The sequence below is a fragment of the Phycodurus eques genome, unplaced genomic scaffold (assembly GCF_024500275.1).
Source record: "Phycodurus eques isolate BA_2022a unplaced genomic scaffold, UOR_Pequ_1.1 contig_25, whole genome shotgun sequence".
NCBI classification, from domain to species: Eukaryota; Metazoa; Chordata; class Actinopteri; order Syngnathiformes; family Syngnathidae; genus Phycodurus; species Phycodurus eques.
In genome coordinates this window covers 1-11,314 of record NW_026904022.1, presented here as the reverse complement: position 1 = coordinate 11,314, position 11,314 = coordinate 1, and the positions used below count along the sequence as shown (strand labels likewise).

The 11,314-nt window shown below is 40.1% G+C and overlaps 1 non-coding gene across 1 annotated transcript; it reads right to left on the bottom strand.

Moving 5' to 3' along the window:
• Positions 1 to 3,657: 3,657 nt before the first annotated feature.
• trnag-ucc (transfer RNA glycine (anticodon UCC)) lies at positions 3,658 to 3,729 on the bottom strand. The gene has a single exon. It is a non-coding gene; the product is annotated as a tRNA-Gly (tRNA).
• Positions 3,730 to 11,314: the final 7,585 nt, after the last annotated feature.

Here is an 11,314-nt window from a genome sequence, read left to right as displayed (position 1 = left end):
TTTGTCGTGTGCGGAGCAACGTGACTGGAACCAAGAATAGAACATAATTGAATTCATGTTTTCATTTTTTTAATGCCCTTTATCAACTCCTAGGCAGGGACTGTTAATAGTTTGAAGTTTGGATTTTTATTGAAGGACATTCTTATTTTTTGGGTTATTTTGTTGTTGGCCTTTGAAAAAAGATTGACGTCAAAAAGAAAGGCCCAGCACAGGATGTACTTCCTGCGGCTTCTGAGAAAGCACGGCCTGCAACCGGAGCTGCTGAGACAGTTCTACACAGCGGTCATCGAATCAGTTCTGTGTTCTTCCATCGCAGTCTGGTTTGGTGCTGCTACAAAAAAGGACAAACTCCGACTGCAACGGACAATCAAAACTGCTGAAAGGATTGTCTGTACCCCCCTACCCACCATTGAGGACTTGCACGCTGCCAGAACTAAGACAAGCACGTGGAAAATCCTCTCGGACCCTCCGCACCCCGGTCACCAGCTCTTCCAGTTCCTTCCCTCAGGTAGGCGCTACGTTTTTTTTCTTCAATTGTTTCTTATGACTGCAAAACCAAAAAGTGTCCATACTTTTCATCACATACGTTACTGATTTAATTTTGATTGACATTCAGTGACCTGGATTCAACCTTTTCAGATTCCACTCGTGAAGTTTTGCATTCTGCACTGCACACTTCTCATCCTGCGCAGTGCGCAGTGGACCATGCGAGATGTGATTTGCTTCTGAGACTGGCCCATTCAATCGCGCCAGAAAAAAAACAACACAGTTTGGTACTCCCATGTTCCCAAACTTAATCGAGTCACGCTGAACAATTTATCATGAAAAGTGGGAAAAAAATAAAGAAATAAAAAATAATTAAAAAACACACATTCATCCATCTCAAGTCTGCCGTACGAAAATCAAATCTAATCAAATCTAATCAAATCTCATCCTAAAAATATGAATCGATACATCGATATTAAAAATGGATCATTGCGACCTGAATAATAATAATAATAATGATTACTCCTTCCCTGGCCCTATTGCGACACTACCGGTATTAATCCGGGCTGGTCTGTCAATGGCTGCTTGTCTTTTTTCCCAAAAAACATGCATGGTAGGTTAATTGACAACTCTAAATTGCCCGTAGGCATGACTGTGAGTGCGAATGGTTGTTTGTTTCTATGTGCCCTGCGATTGGCTGGCAACCAGTTCAGGGTGTACCCTGCCTCCTGCCCGATGACAGCTGGGATAGGCTCCAGCACGCCCGCAACCCTCGTGAGGAGAAGCGGCTCAGAAAATGGATGGATGGATGTTCAAGAGCCCAGCCCATCACAAAATACACTCACACAAAAGCACACACACACACATAAACAAGCGCACAGTGATTAATACCGGTAGTGTCGCAATAGGGCCAGGGAAGGAGTAATCATTATTATTATTATTATTCAGGTCGCAATGATCCATTTTTAATATCGATGTATCGATTCATATTTTTAGGATGAGATTTGATGAGATTAGATAACATTAGATTTTCGTACGGCAGACTTGAGATGGATGAATGTGTGTTTTTTAATTATTTTTTATTTCTTTATTTTTTTCCCACTTTTCATGATAAATTGTTCAGCGTGACTCGATTAAGTTTGGGAACATGGGAGTACCAAACTGTGTTGTTTTTTTTCTGGCGCGATTGAATGGGCCAGTCTCAGAAGCAAATCACATCTCGCATGGTCCACTGCGCACTGCGCAGGATGAGAAGTGTGCAGTGCAGAATGCAAAACTTCACGAGTGGAATCTGAAAAGGTTGAATCCAGGTCACTGAATGTCAATCAAAATTAAATCAGTAACGTATGTGATGAAAAGTATGGACACTTTTTGGTTTTGCAGTCATAAGAAACAATTGAAGAAAAAAAACGTAGCGCCTACCTGAGGGAAGGAACTGGAAGAGCTGGTGACCGGGGTGCGGAGGGTCCGAGAGGATTTTCCACGTGCTTGTCTTAGTTCTGGCAGCGTGCAAGTCCTCAATGGTGGGTAGGGGGGTACAGACAATCCTTTCAGCAGTTTTGATTGTCCGTTGCAGTCGGAGTTTGTCCTTTTTTGTAGCAGCACCAAACCAGACTGCGATGGAAGAACACAGAACTGATTCGATGACCGCTGTGTAGAACTGTCTCAGCAGCTCCGGTTGCAGGCCGTGCTTTCTCAGAAGCCGCAGGAAGTACATCCTCTGCTGGGCCTTTCTTTTTGACGTCAATCTTTTTTCAAAGGCCAACAACAAAACAACCCAAAAAATAAGAATGTCCTTCAATAAAAATCCAAACTTCAAACTATTAACAGTCCCTGCCTAGGAGTTGATAAAGGGCATTAAAAAAATGAAAACATGAATTCAATGATGTTCTATTCTTGGTTCCAGTCACGTTGCTCCGCACACGACAAACAGGTCTGTCTTTGACTTTAGTGAACAGACAATCTGCCTCCCACCTGTCTTGGAAGTTCACCGTTTTCCATCTTTCGTTTGGCCATTTGTGGGAAAGGGGAAGTGGAAATTTGCTCGAGGAGACCGGTAGCATAGTTGCTAACGGGCACAACAGAAAGGGAAGGGGCGCTCGCCAGTCGAGACTGATGGCCCGACACACAAGCAAAGCATTCTGGGATTTGTAATATCAGTGGCGCATGTGCTATATACTGGCTCTAATCCACAGTTAATATGGTCCTGCGGGCCAAATATAATTACATCGTGGGCCTGAGTTTGACATATTTGGTCTCCAGCCTCTCTGTCCTGATTCCCATTTCAATACTATCTGACAAGCAAGAAAGACAACACACAAGACATTTCCACCCAGTCTCGAACCGGGGACCTTTCGCGCGAAATCAATGAGATTTCTTGAACAAGCCTTAGTGTCACAGCAGCTGCTTACAAAGCAGGAAAGAAAACAAGGAAAAAAAACTCCCCAAAACTTCTGGACGCCAGTTCTTAAGGTTGAATTACCTGCGCGTGGAATTAACGCAGCCGAACAGATGGTCCACTTATCTCGTAAGACACTTTGTTTTAAAACATAGACAGGTTAGTGTCCGAAAAGACAAGGATAGTACGAATAAACGCACAAATGGCTGTCGGAATTCCATTGATGTTGAAATACGAAGAAAAGATTGTTGGCTTGATAACTGCTCAAAACCCTCTCAAAAGAATTCGGACTTCAGTAATGCTTAAATATCCTCCATGATGACTTATCATTTGTAAATATTCAATTCTGCTTGTGAGTTGGTTACTTGGTGGGCTGCTCTGCCAATAACTGCATGTCCGCTTTTGGGTACTACATCCCCGACAGTTTTCCGTAGTCATAGTCCCAACATTCAAAGTCCCCACATTCAGTTCTAGGCTCTGTGCTTTCCTCTTCTCTTTCTGCCGAAGAACCCGGTTTCCACCTCTTCTTCTTCTTTGACTTCGACCCACAGTAGCTGAATTTTCAATGGCGCCCTGCAGGTTGACGGTGCCGGTGGTGGAAGTTGTTCACCCGGGCCACCACCGATCCGGTATGGAATTATTTGGATGAACGCTCATTTTTGTTTGGCAAAGTTTTAAGCCAGATGCCCTTCCTGCATTTATCCGGGCTTGGGACCGGCCTGCAGTTTGGACTGACTTGTGCCCCCCCCATAGGGCTGCATTAAAAAAAATCTTGCATTGGCCGGGAATCGAACCCGGGGCAACTGCTTGGAAGGCAGCTATGTTCACCCCTATACCACCAACACCTGCATGCTATATGTGGCTGTATAACCACTGATGCATTTTAAATCATGGAGTGATTTTGGAACAAACTGAACCAATGTCCAAGCTTAAACCCATCCATCCATCCATCCATTTTCTGAGCCACTTCTCCTCACTTGGGTTGCGGGGGTGCTGGAGCCTATCCCAGTTGTCATCGGGTAGGAGGCAGGGTACACCCTGAACTGGTTGCCAGCCAATCACAGGGCACAGAGAAACAAACAACCATTCGCACTCACAGTCATGCCTACGGGTAATTTAGAGTCTCCAATTAAAGCATGTTTTTGGGATGTGGGAGGAAACCGGAGTGCCCGGAGAAAAGCCACATGCAAACTCCACACAGGCGGGGCTGGGGATTGAACCCGGGTCCTCAGAACCGTAAGGCTGACGCTCTAACCAGTCGCCCACCGCGCCGCCTTGCTTAAAAGCAATAGAAAGATGTTACAAACAAATGAGCTTCACAAAACGTGGAAGTATTGTTTCAATATTAGTAGATACAGTGTTAAAAAAAATTTCAAAACAGACAATTAAAATCGCAAAAAAATATTCAAGAGGCCAGCCCATCACAAAATACACCCACACAAAGCACACACACACACATAAACAAGCACACTGTGATTTATACCGGGAGTGTCGCGATAGGGCCAGGGAAGGAGAAATCATTATTTTTGTTATTATTCAGGTCGCAATGATCCATTTTTAATATCGATGTATCGATTCATATTCCTAGGATGAGATTTGATGAGATGAGATTACCTTCGATTTGATTCGATTCGATTCGATTAGATAAAATTAGATGAGATTAAATTAGATTAGATTAGATTTCATTTTCGTACGGCAGACTTGAGATGGATGAATGTGTGTTTTTTTAATAATTTTTTATTTCTTTATTTTTTTACCACTTTTAATAATAAATTGTTCAGCGTGACTCGATTAAGTTTGGGAACATGGTAGTATCAAACTGTGTTGTTTTTTTTCTGGCGCGATTGAATGGGCCAGTCTAAGAAGCAAATCACATCTCCCATGATCCACTGCGCACTGCGTAGGATGAGAACTGCGTAGGATGAGAAATGCGCAGTGCAGAACGCAAAACTTCATGAGTGGAATCCGCAAAGGTTGAATCCAGGCCACTGAATGTCCATCAAAGTTAAATCAGTAACGTATGTGATGAAAAGTATGGACACATTTTGGTTTTGCAACAACATGACGGGCATGCAATTAACTGTTTTCCGACCACCGCCGCCGTCGACAAGTCGTGAAATATAAGTAATATGAAAAGCCACAATCACCCACAAGCAAGAAGCAATCCGAGGCCAACCATCAATTTGTGAGACATTTCAACCAGGTTTGTTCCTGATAGCACAATCGAGAGCTAAAAGGTTGGGAAACACATTTGAAATTCCTTCACGGACATACTGTACTTCAGCAAAACGAACACCAACACTACTAAGACAGACCAAAGTAGTCAAAGAGAGCATCGAGCAGGCAGACTGGAAAGTGTCTCACCCTGGACAGATGGCAACTTGAACATTGTCCCAGATGATCGCACTACTCGTCACTTTAAACCGCATACACTCCTTGAAGTCTCAGCGCCCTTTGCACAATGGTCATTGCACCGGACTATTGCAATATTAGTCGTTCGAACTGCTCTAAGTGCTAGAGGACTCTGCATCTTTTTGCACAATTGTTTTTTGTCAATGTCTTTATGTCCCCAAAGTGTTCTGTAAATTGACTGTTTGTTGTACTAGAGCGGCTCCAACTACCGGAGACAAATTCCTTGTGTGTTTTGGACATACTTGGCAAATAAAGATGATTCTCATTCTGATTCTGATTCTGATCACGAGCTACTCAGAGCTCCTTAACTATGATGTCACACATCGTGACTAGTGAGTGAGTACTAATAAATACGATTAGAACATGCATAAATGAGGTGTGGTTGTTCAATTACAATAAGATTTTCATCATTTTTCAAAACATCAGAAGTAGCAAGTAAACCGATTGTCAATCCAACCTGTCATTTGCATTTTATTCAAATAAAGTGTGAATGCATTTTCCATTATTATCATTTGCCAGAATGGGTGGTTAGTGCTTGCTTTTTTTGTTTTTCCAAAATTAACTTTACCTGATATCTTTACAAAAAACAAAACCAATTTAGGAAATTTCACCTGCACTGTCCAGTATCCAAGTATTTATTTCAGTCACACTGGTTACATTTAAAAAAAAAAATATTGAATCTATTTCCAATTACTGGTTTTGGATCGTATCGTTCTAGATAAAACATTGTCCTTGAATCAAATCAGCCACCACGTATTGTGATACGAATCGAGTCACTGCCAAAATGAATCGTTACACCCCTAGTGGTTAGTACTATGCGTTGTGGCTCCAGCAACCCCGGTTGAAATCTGGGTCACGGCAGGTACAAAGTCCGCCAATGACTTTTAAAAAAAAAAAAGTTTTTTATTTATTTTAATTTTTATGATTTTTTTTTTAGTGTTGCTGCTGCTTCTGGTGGCATCGTAACAATCCTCCATAGGGGCTTGCAGAGGAGGTGGCGTCTGCATGGGGCTAGTGGTGACTAGCCCCATGCACGTCTGACTTCGGATCAGCAGATTCTAGGTTCGACTCCTGGCTAGCTTGTCGTAGTTTAACATGTGGTGGTCAACCCGAGACAAAATTGCTGTGTTGGACATGTTCACCTGAAACATCTGGGTTACGCTAATGTCAAGTAGGCGGCCAGGCCACATAAAGCGATGTAACAAAAGGTTGTAATTGGCTTATGTAGCTGGGTTCATGTGATTGAGCTTAGCCCCAGTTTCAATTCCTGGTTCAACCACCAGAGGTTGCCAAACCAAATTTAGGTTTCAATTCCTGGTTCAACCACCAGAGGTCGACAAACCAAATTTAGATCATGATGTATGAGTCGCCAGATCAAGCATAAGTCTTCTTAAATATCTTAATACTGTTAAACCCCCTATCATAGTAAACAAACACATACAGAAGTCAACTGATTATAATCATTTGTTTGATTTTAAATCCTTGAGATAATTTTGATGTTCTCTTTGATGTTATAACTCAGATGTTCTTTTGGAAATCATTGATACAAAGTACATCAAGCCTAGTATATAAACAATTGTTTGATTTTATATCCTTGAGATAATTTTGATGTTCTCTTTGATGTTATAACACAGATGTTCTTTTGCAAATCATTGATAAAAAGTACATCAAGCCTAATAAGGCTGTTATATATTATTCTTACTTTTGTATTATTATTATGCAATGCTTTGGAATAGCTTTTATTCAAAAACTGTGACCTGTGTAAGGTTGTCTCTCTCAGACGAAATAACACATGCTGTAAAACAAAGACAAAGAAGCACGGACCTGTTGAATGCATGAGAGAATTGTATTCACATGAATGTATATACATTTAATTGACATTTAACATATACACATGTATTGCAGAATGCTTGGAGATTAACATGGTGTGATGAAATGTATTGGTTGTGTTCAAGACATATGAAATGTGCTTGTAATTGAATGAATTTACTGAAGAACCTACAAGATATGAAATATGCTTGTAGTTGAATGTATGTACTGAGAACCTATTTGGGTGAGCAAAAAAGAGGTCAAGTCAGGATGACGCTGACAGTGAAAACTACTGATGTAGAAACAGGTGCTTCCCACTCAGGTCAAAGTCAGGACACTGAACGGGTAATAGAAAAAATAATAGCGAGGAGCGTGTGTCAGAAGAAGTAAACAAAAGGATTATTTTTAGAAAAAGGGAGGTTCTGAAACCAAGGTTATAAAAGCCCCACACACTGACAAACGGGGCTCCTTATTCTCTCGAGATAGGGAGACACACGTTCTTTTTCCATCGCAATGATCAGGGACAGGCTGGCAGGAGGAATTCATTTTTTAATCTTCCTCTTTAATTGGGCAAGACTAAAAGAATATTATAATAAGGTAACTAATAGAACCGCTATTGACTTTGCGTGGACAGGAAAAAGGGCTAGTCAGCTGTCCAGGGATTCGTAAGTTCCAAATTATCTTATTATTAATTGGCATCACGTCTCCGTAGGACTTGATCACTCCTTAAGGCTCACTCAAAAGGTAATACTTGTTTTATGATTTATTACTTTTAAACTACTTCTACTTCTTTTCAATTTTTGTTACTCTTATTATTGTTTATTTTATTTTACAAACCCTTACTGTCATATTATCGATTTAACCTTAAGTAATCACTGAAATAAATACCTTGCTTTAATTCTATTCTATCTTTGTCATTCTTATAATGAGAATTTGTCTCAATTTCAACACTCAACCTCTTATAAGTGATTGAACTTCGCCGATACCAATACCACCGGATCGTATCACTATCCCAAAAAAGTCATCTATATCACTTCGGCTTAATACCAAAAACAAATCCATACGGTCCTAACAAGGATTGTTAAATCTACTAGGTCATTAATAAGTGCAAACGATTTTTAAGAGATGGAGCTGCTGTAAAAATGGAGTAGTCATTTTAATTACCCTTTCACTCGGTGTGGTTACTCATCCAGGGGTGATAAGTGAGGGCAGACCGGATTGGCTCCGTAAAACTCAAGGCAGTTAGCACACCTAGGCGAATTCATCTCGACACCGGCTTAACCGGCTGAAGATTGGAAACATATGGGAACATGAGTAAAACAAGGACAGGAGACAGAGGATTGGCAGCAAATAGAAAACAAACTGGAATACAGTGCATCAACTGGTCTAATTAGGAAGGCGATGTTTAGGACAATACAGGGGGATGAGGGGAAACACATGCATCCTGTTTGATTAGACCAAATGATCCTCACTGAAATTGATGAAGAAATATTAAAACAAGTTCCAAAAAAATTATGGTCCACAGGACCATTTGATGTAGGCCTTATTAAAGGGGCTTTACCAGTACAAATTAGACCCAAAACAGAATATAGACCAGGGATTCGTCAATATCCATTAAAACCAGATGCACATGAAGAAATCAAACTGGTAATTGAAGCACTAATTATGGCAGGAGTTATAGTGGAGTGCCCAGAATCAACATGTAACACACCCATTTTTCCCGTAAAAAAGGCCCCACCTTCAGTGGGTTGGAGACTTACAGGCAGTAAATACTGCAGTAATACAGAGAGCAGCATGCGTACCAGATCCACACACATTGTTAAATTCATTAAGACCAGACGCTACTGTGTTTACAGTAGTGAACATAAGTAATGCATTCTTTTCTGTACCAATAGAAAAGAACAGTCAATTTTGGTTTGCATTTACATTTGAGGGCAAAAAATATACATTTACTAGATTACCGCAAGGTTACTGTGAAAGTCCAACCATTTATTCACAAGTAATGAGAACAAGCATGTCTAAATTCACTCCCCCAGGAGGGAGCCAAATTTTACTATATGTAGATGATGTTCTCCTGGCATCTCCAGATGGAGAGACATGCAAAAATTCATTGGCCTTACTGCATCATCTCGCAGAAGAGGGACATAAAGTTAACAAAAATAAATTGCAATGGTGTAAAAGGCAAGTCAAATATCTAGGCCATAATTTAAGTGTAGGAGGAAGGACTTAATTAGAAGACAGAAAAGCTATAGTCTTAAAAGCCCCTAAACCACAGACGAAGAAACATATGATGTCATTTTTAGGTCTGACAAATTATTGTAGAGCATGGATTCCAAACGATGCAGAAATTGTTGCACCATTGTCAAAATTAATGTTTGAAGCCAACCTTATGATTGGTCCAGTTGGTCACTAAAAAACAGCAAAAGAACATAGAAAGAAGTTTAACATAAGCAAAACGGCCCATTGTTTAATATTGAAATACAAATCAAGTCCCCTAGTGTGTTTGATGATGAGCTTGTGGGCATATTCTGGCGGAAAAGATCCCCAATTCCGAGTAGCATTGTGCTATGGGAACCGTGTTAAACCAGAAATGCCATTGAAAACTTCAAAGAAAGGTGGACAAATTTTAATGGTTAACAACATAACTACTGATGATTGGTTCCTTGTTGTCACAGGAGTTTCAGGACAAAATAACAATTGGTTACCATTGGTGGAACAAGCAGCAAATGTAACGAGAAAAGATTGTGTGGTTTGCATGGGTCCCAGGCCTTTGTTGCGCATAGTTCCGGCACAATTATCACAAGATTGTATGATTCCATTAATGAACGCTACTGTACCAACTGAGAGGTGTAAATCATGGGATCCTATATATCCCGTAACAAAAGCAGATAAACACAAACCAATGTTTTCTACTTTAGTAGCACCGAATAATTTCACTTGTGTAAACATGATTAGTAAAGGCAAAAAATTAGGACCACTGAACGACACACAGTGTAAAGTAACCTTAAAAGTCGGACCTAATTTTATGCCAGAATCACGGAGCAACATCTGGTGGTGGTGCAGAGATGATAGACTGTTTGATAGATTACCTAAAGATATATCTGGATTGTGCGCTATTATCACTTTGATATTGCATGTGTCAGTATAACCTATGCCTGTTCAAGATTTAATGGAAAGGGCACCAATGTTTTTGTCCAATCTAGAACATAGACAAAAAAGAGATTTTTGTCCTGGCAGGGGCAAAATAATCCAACGTACATCGACGCCATAGGTGTTCCTCGTGGGGTTCCTAATCAATACAAATTAGCTGACCAAGTGGCAGGAGGATTTGAGTCCTTCATATGCTGGTGGTGTACGATTAATAAAAATGTTGATAGGATAAACTATATCCACTTCAATGTACAGAGATTAGGAAATTGGACTCAGAGTGGGTTGGAAACTGTGCATGAGCAGCTCAAGGCTACCTCTTTAATGACGTTTAAAAGCATTTCAATTATTTTCAAAGGGGAAAATGGCTTTGACATACAAGACAATTGAGTGACTCACTGTTTGAAGAATTGTATTTTATTAAGGATCCCATTTACAATTTTCAATCTTTCCACCAAAAGTCAAAAGTCTCATCACAATCTAGTTCTATCAATCATTTGCTCATTTTAAAACATTGGACAAAAGTATTTTGACGCGAGTGATAATTCTCAGCATTTGTCCACAGCAGGCTTTTAGCAGATGCAGAGAAAACTAAAATATTGATAAAATAAAAAATGGCAGACCGAATACTAATGTATTATATAATACTAATGTAGAATTTTGTCAATCAGTATGATAGTAATTTCCTTTAATATTAAACATTTACTTTTTCATTTCAAGCTTCTTCATCACTGCTGATATCACCAGCACACTTCTATGTCTTCGCCTGATACTGAAAAGAGAATCTTTGGCCACAAACTGAGCATGCAAAAGGTTTCTCACCAGTGTGGGTTCTTGTGTCTTTTTTAATTTCCCCTCTGAGTGAATCTTTTACTACACACTGAGCAGGAAAAATGTTTCTCAATAGTGTGGGTTCTTGAGTGTATTTCTAAGTTTCAACTTCCAAGAGAATCTTTGACCACAAACTGAGTAGGCAAAATCTTTCCCTTCTGTTTGTATTTTCATGTGTTGTTTCAAATTACTCTGAAAAGCAAATATTTTCTCACAGAGAACATTTCCATC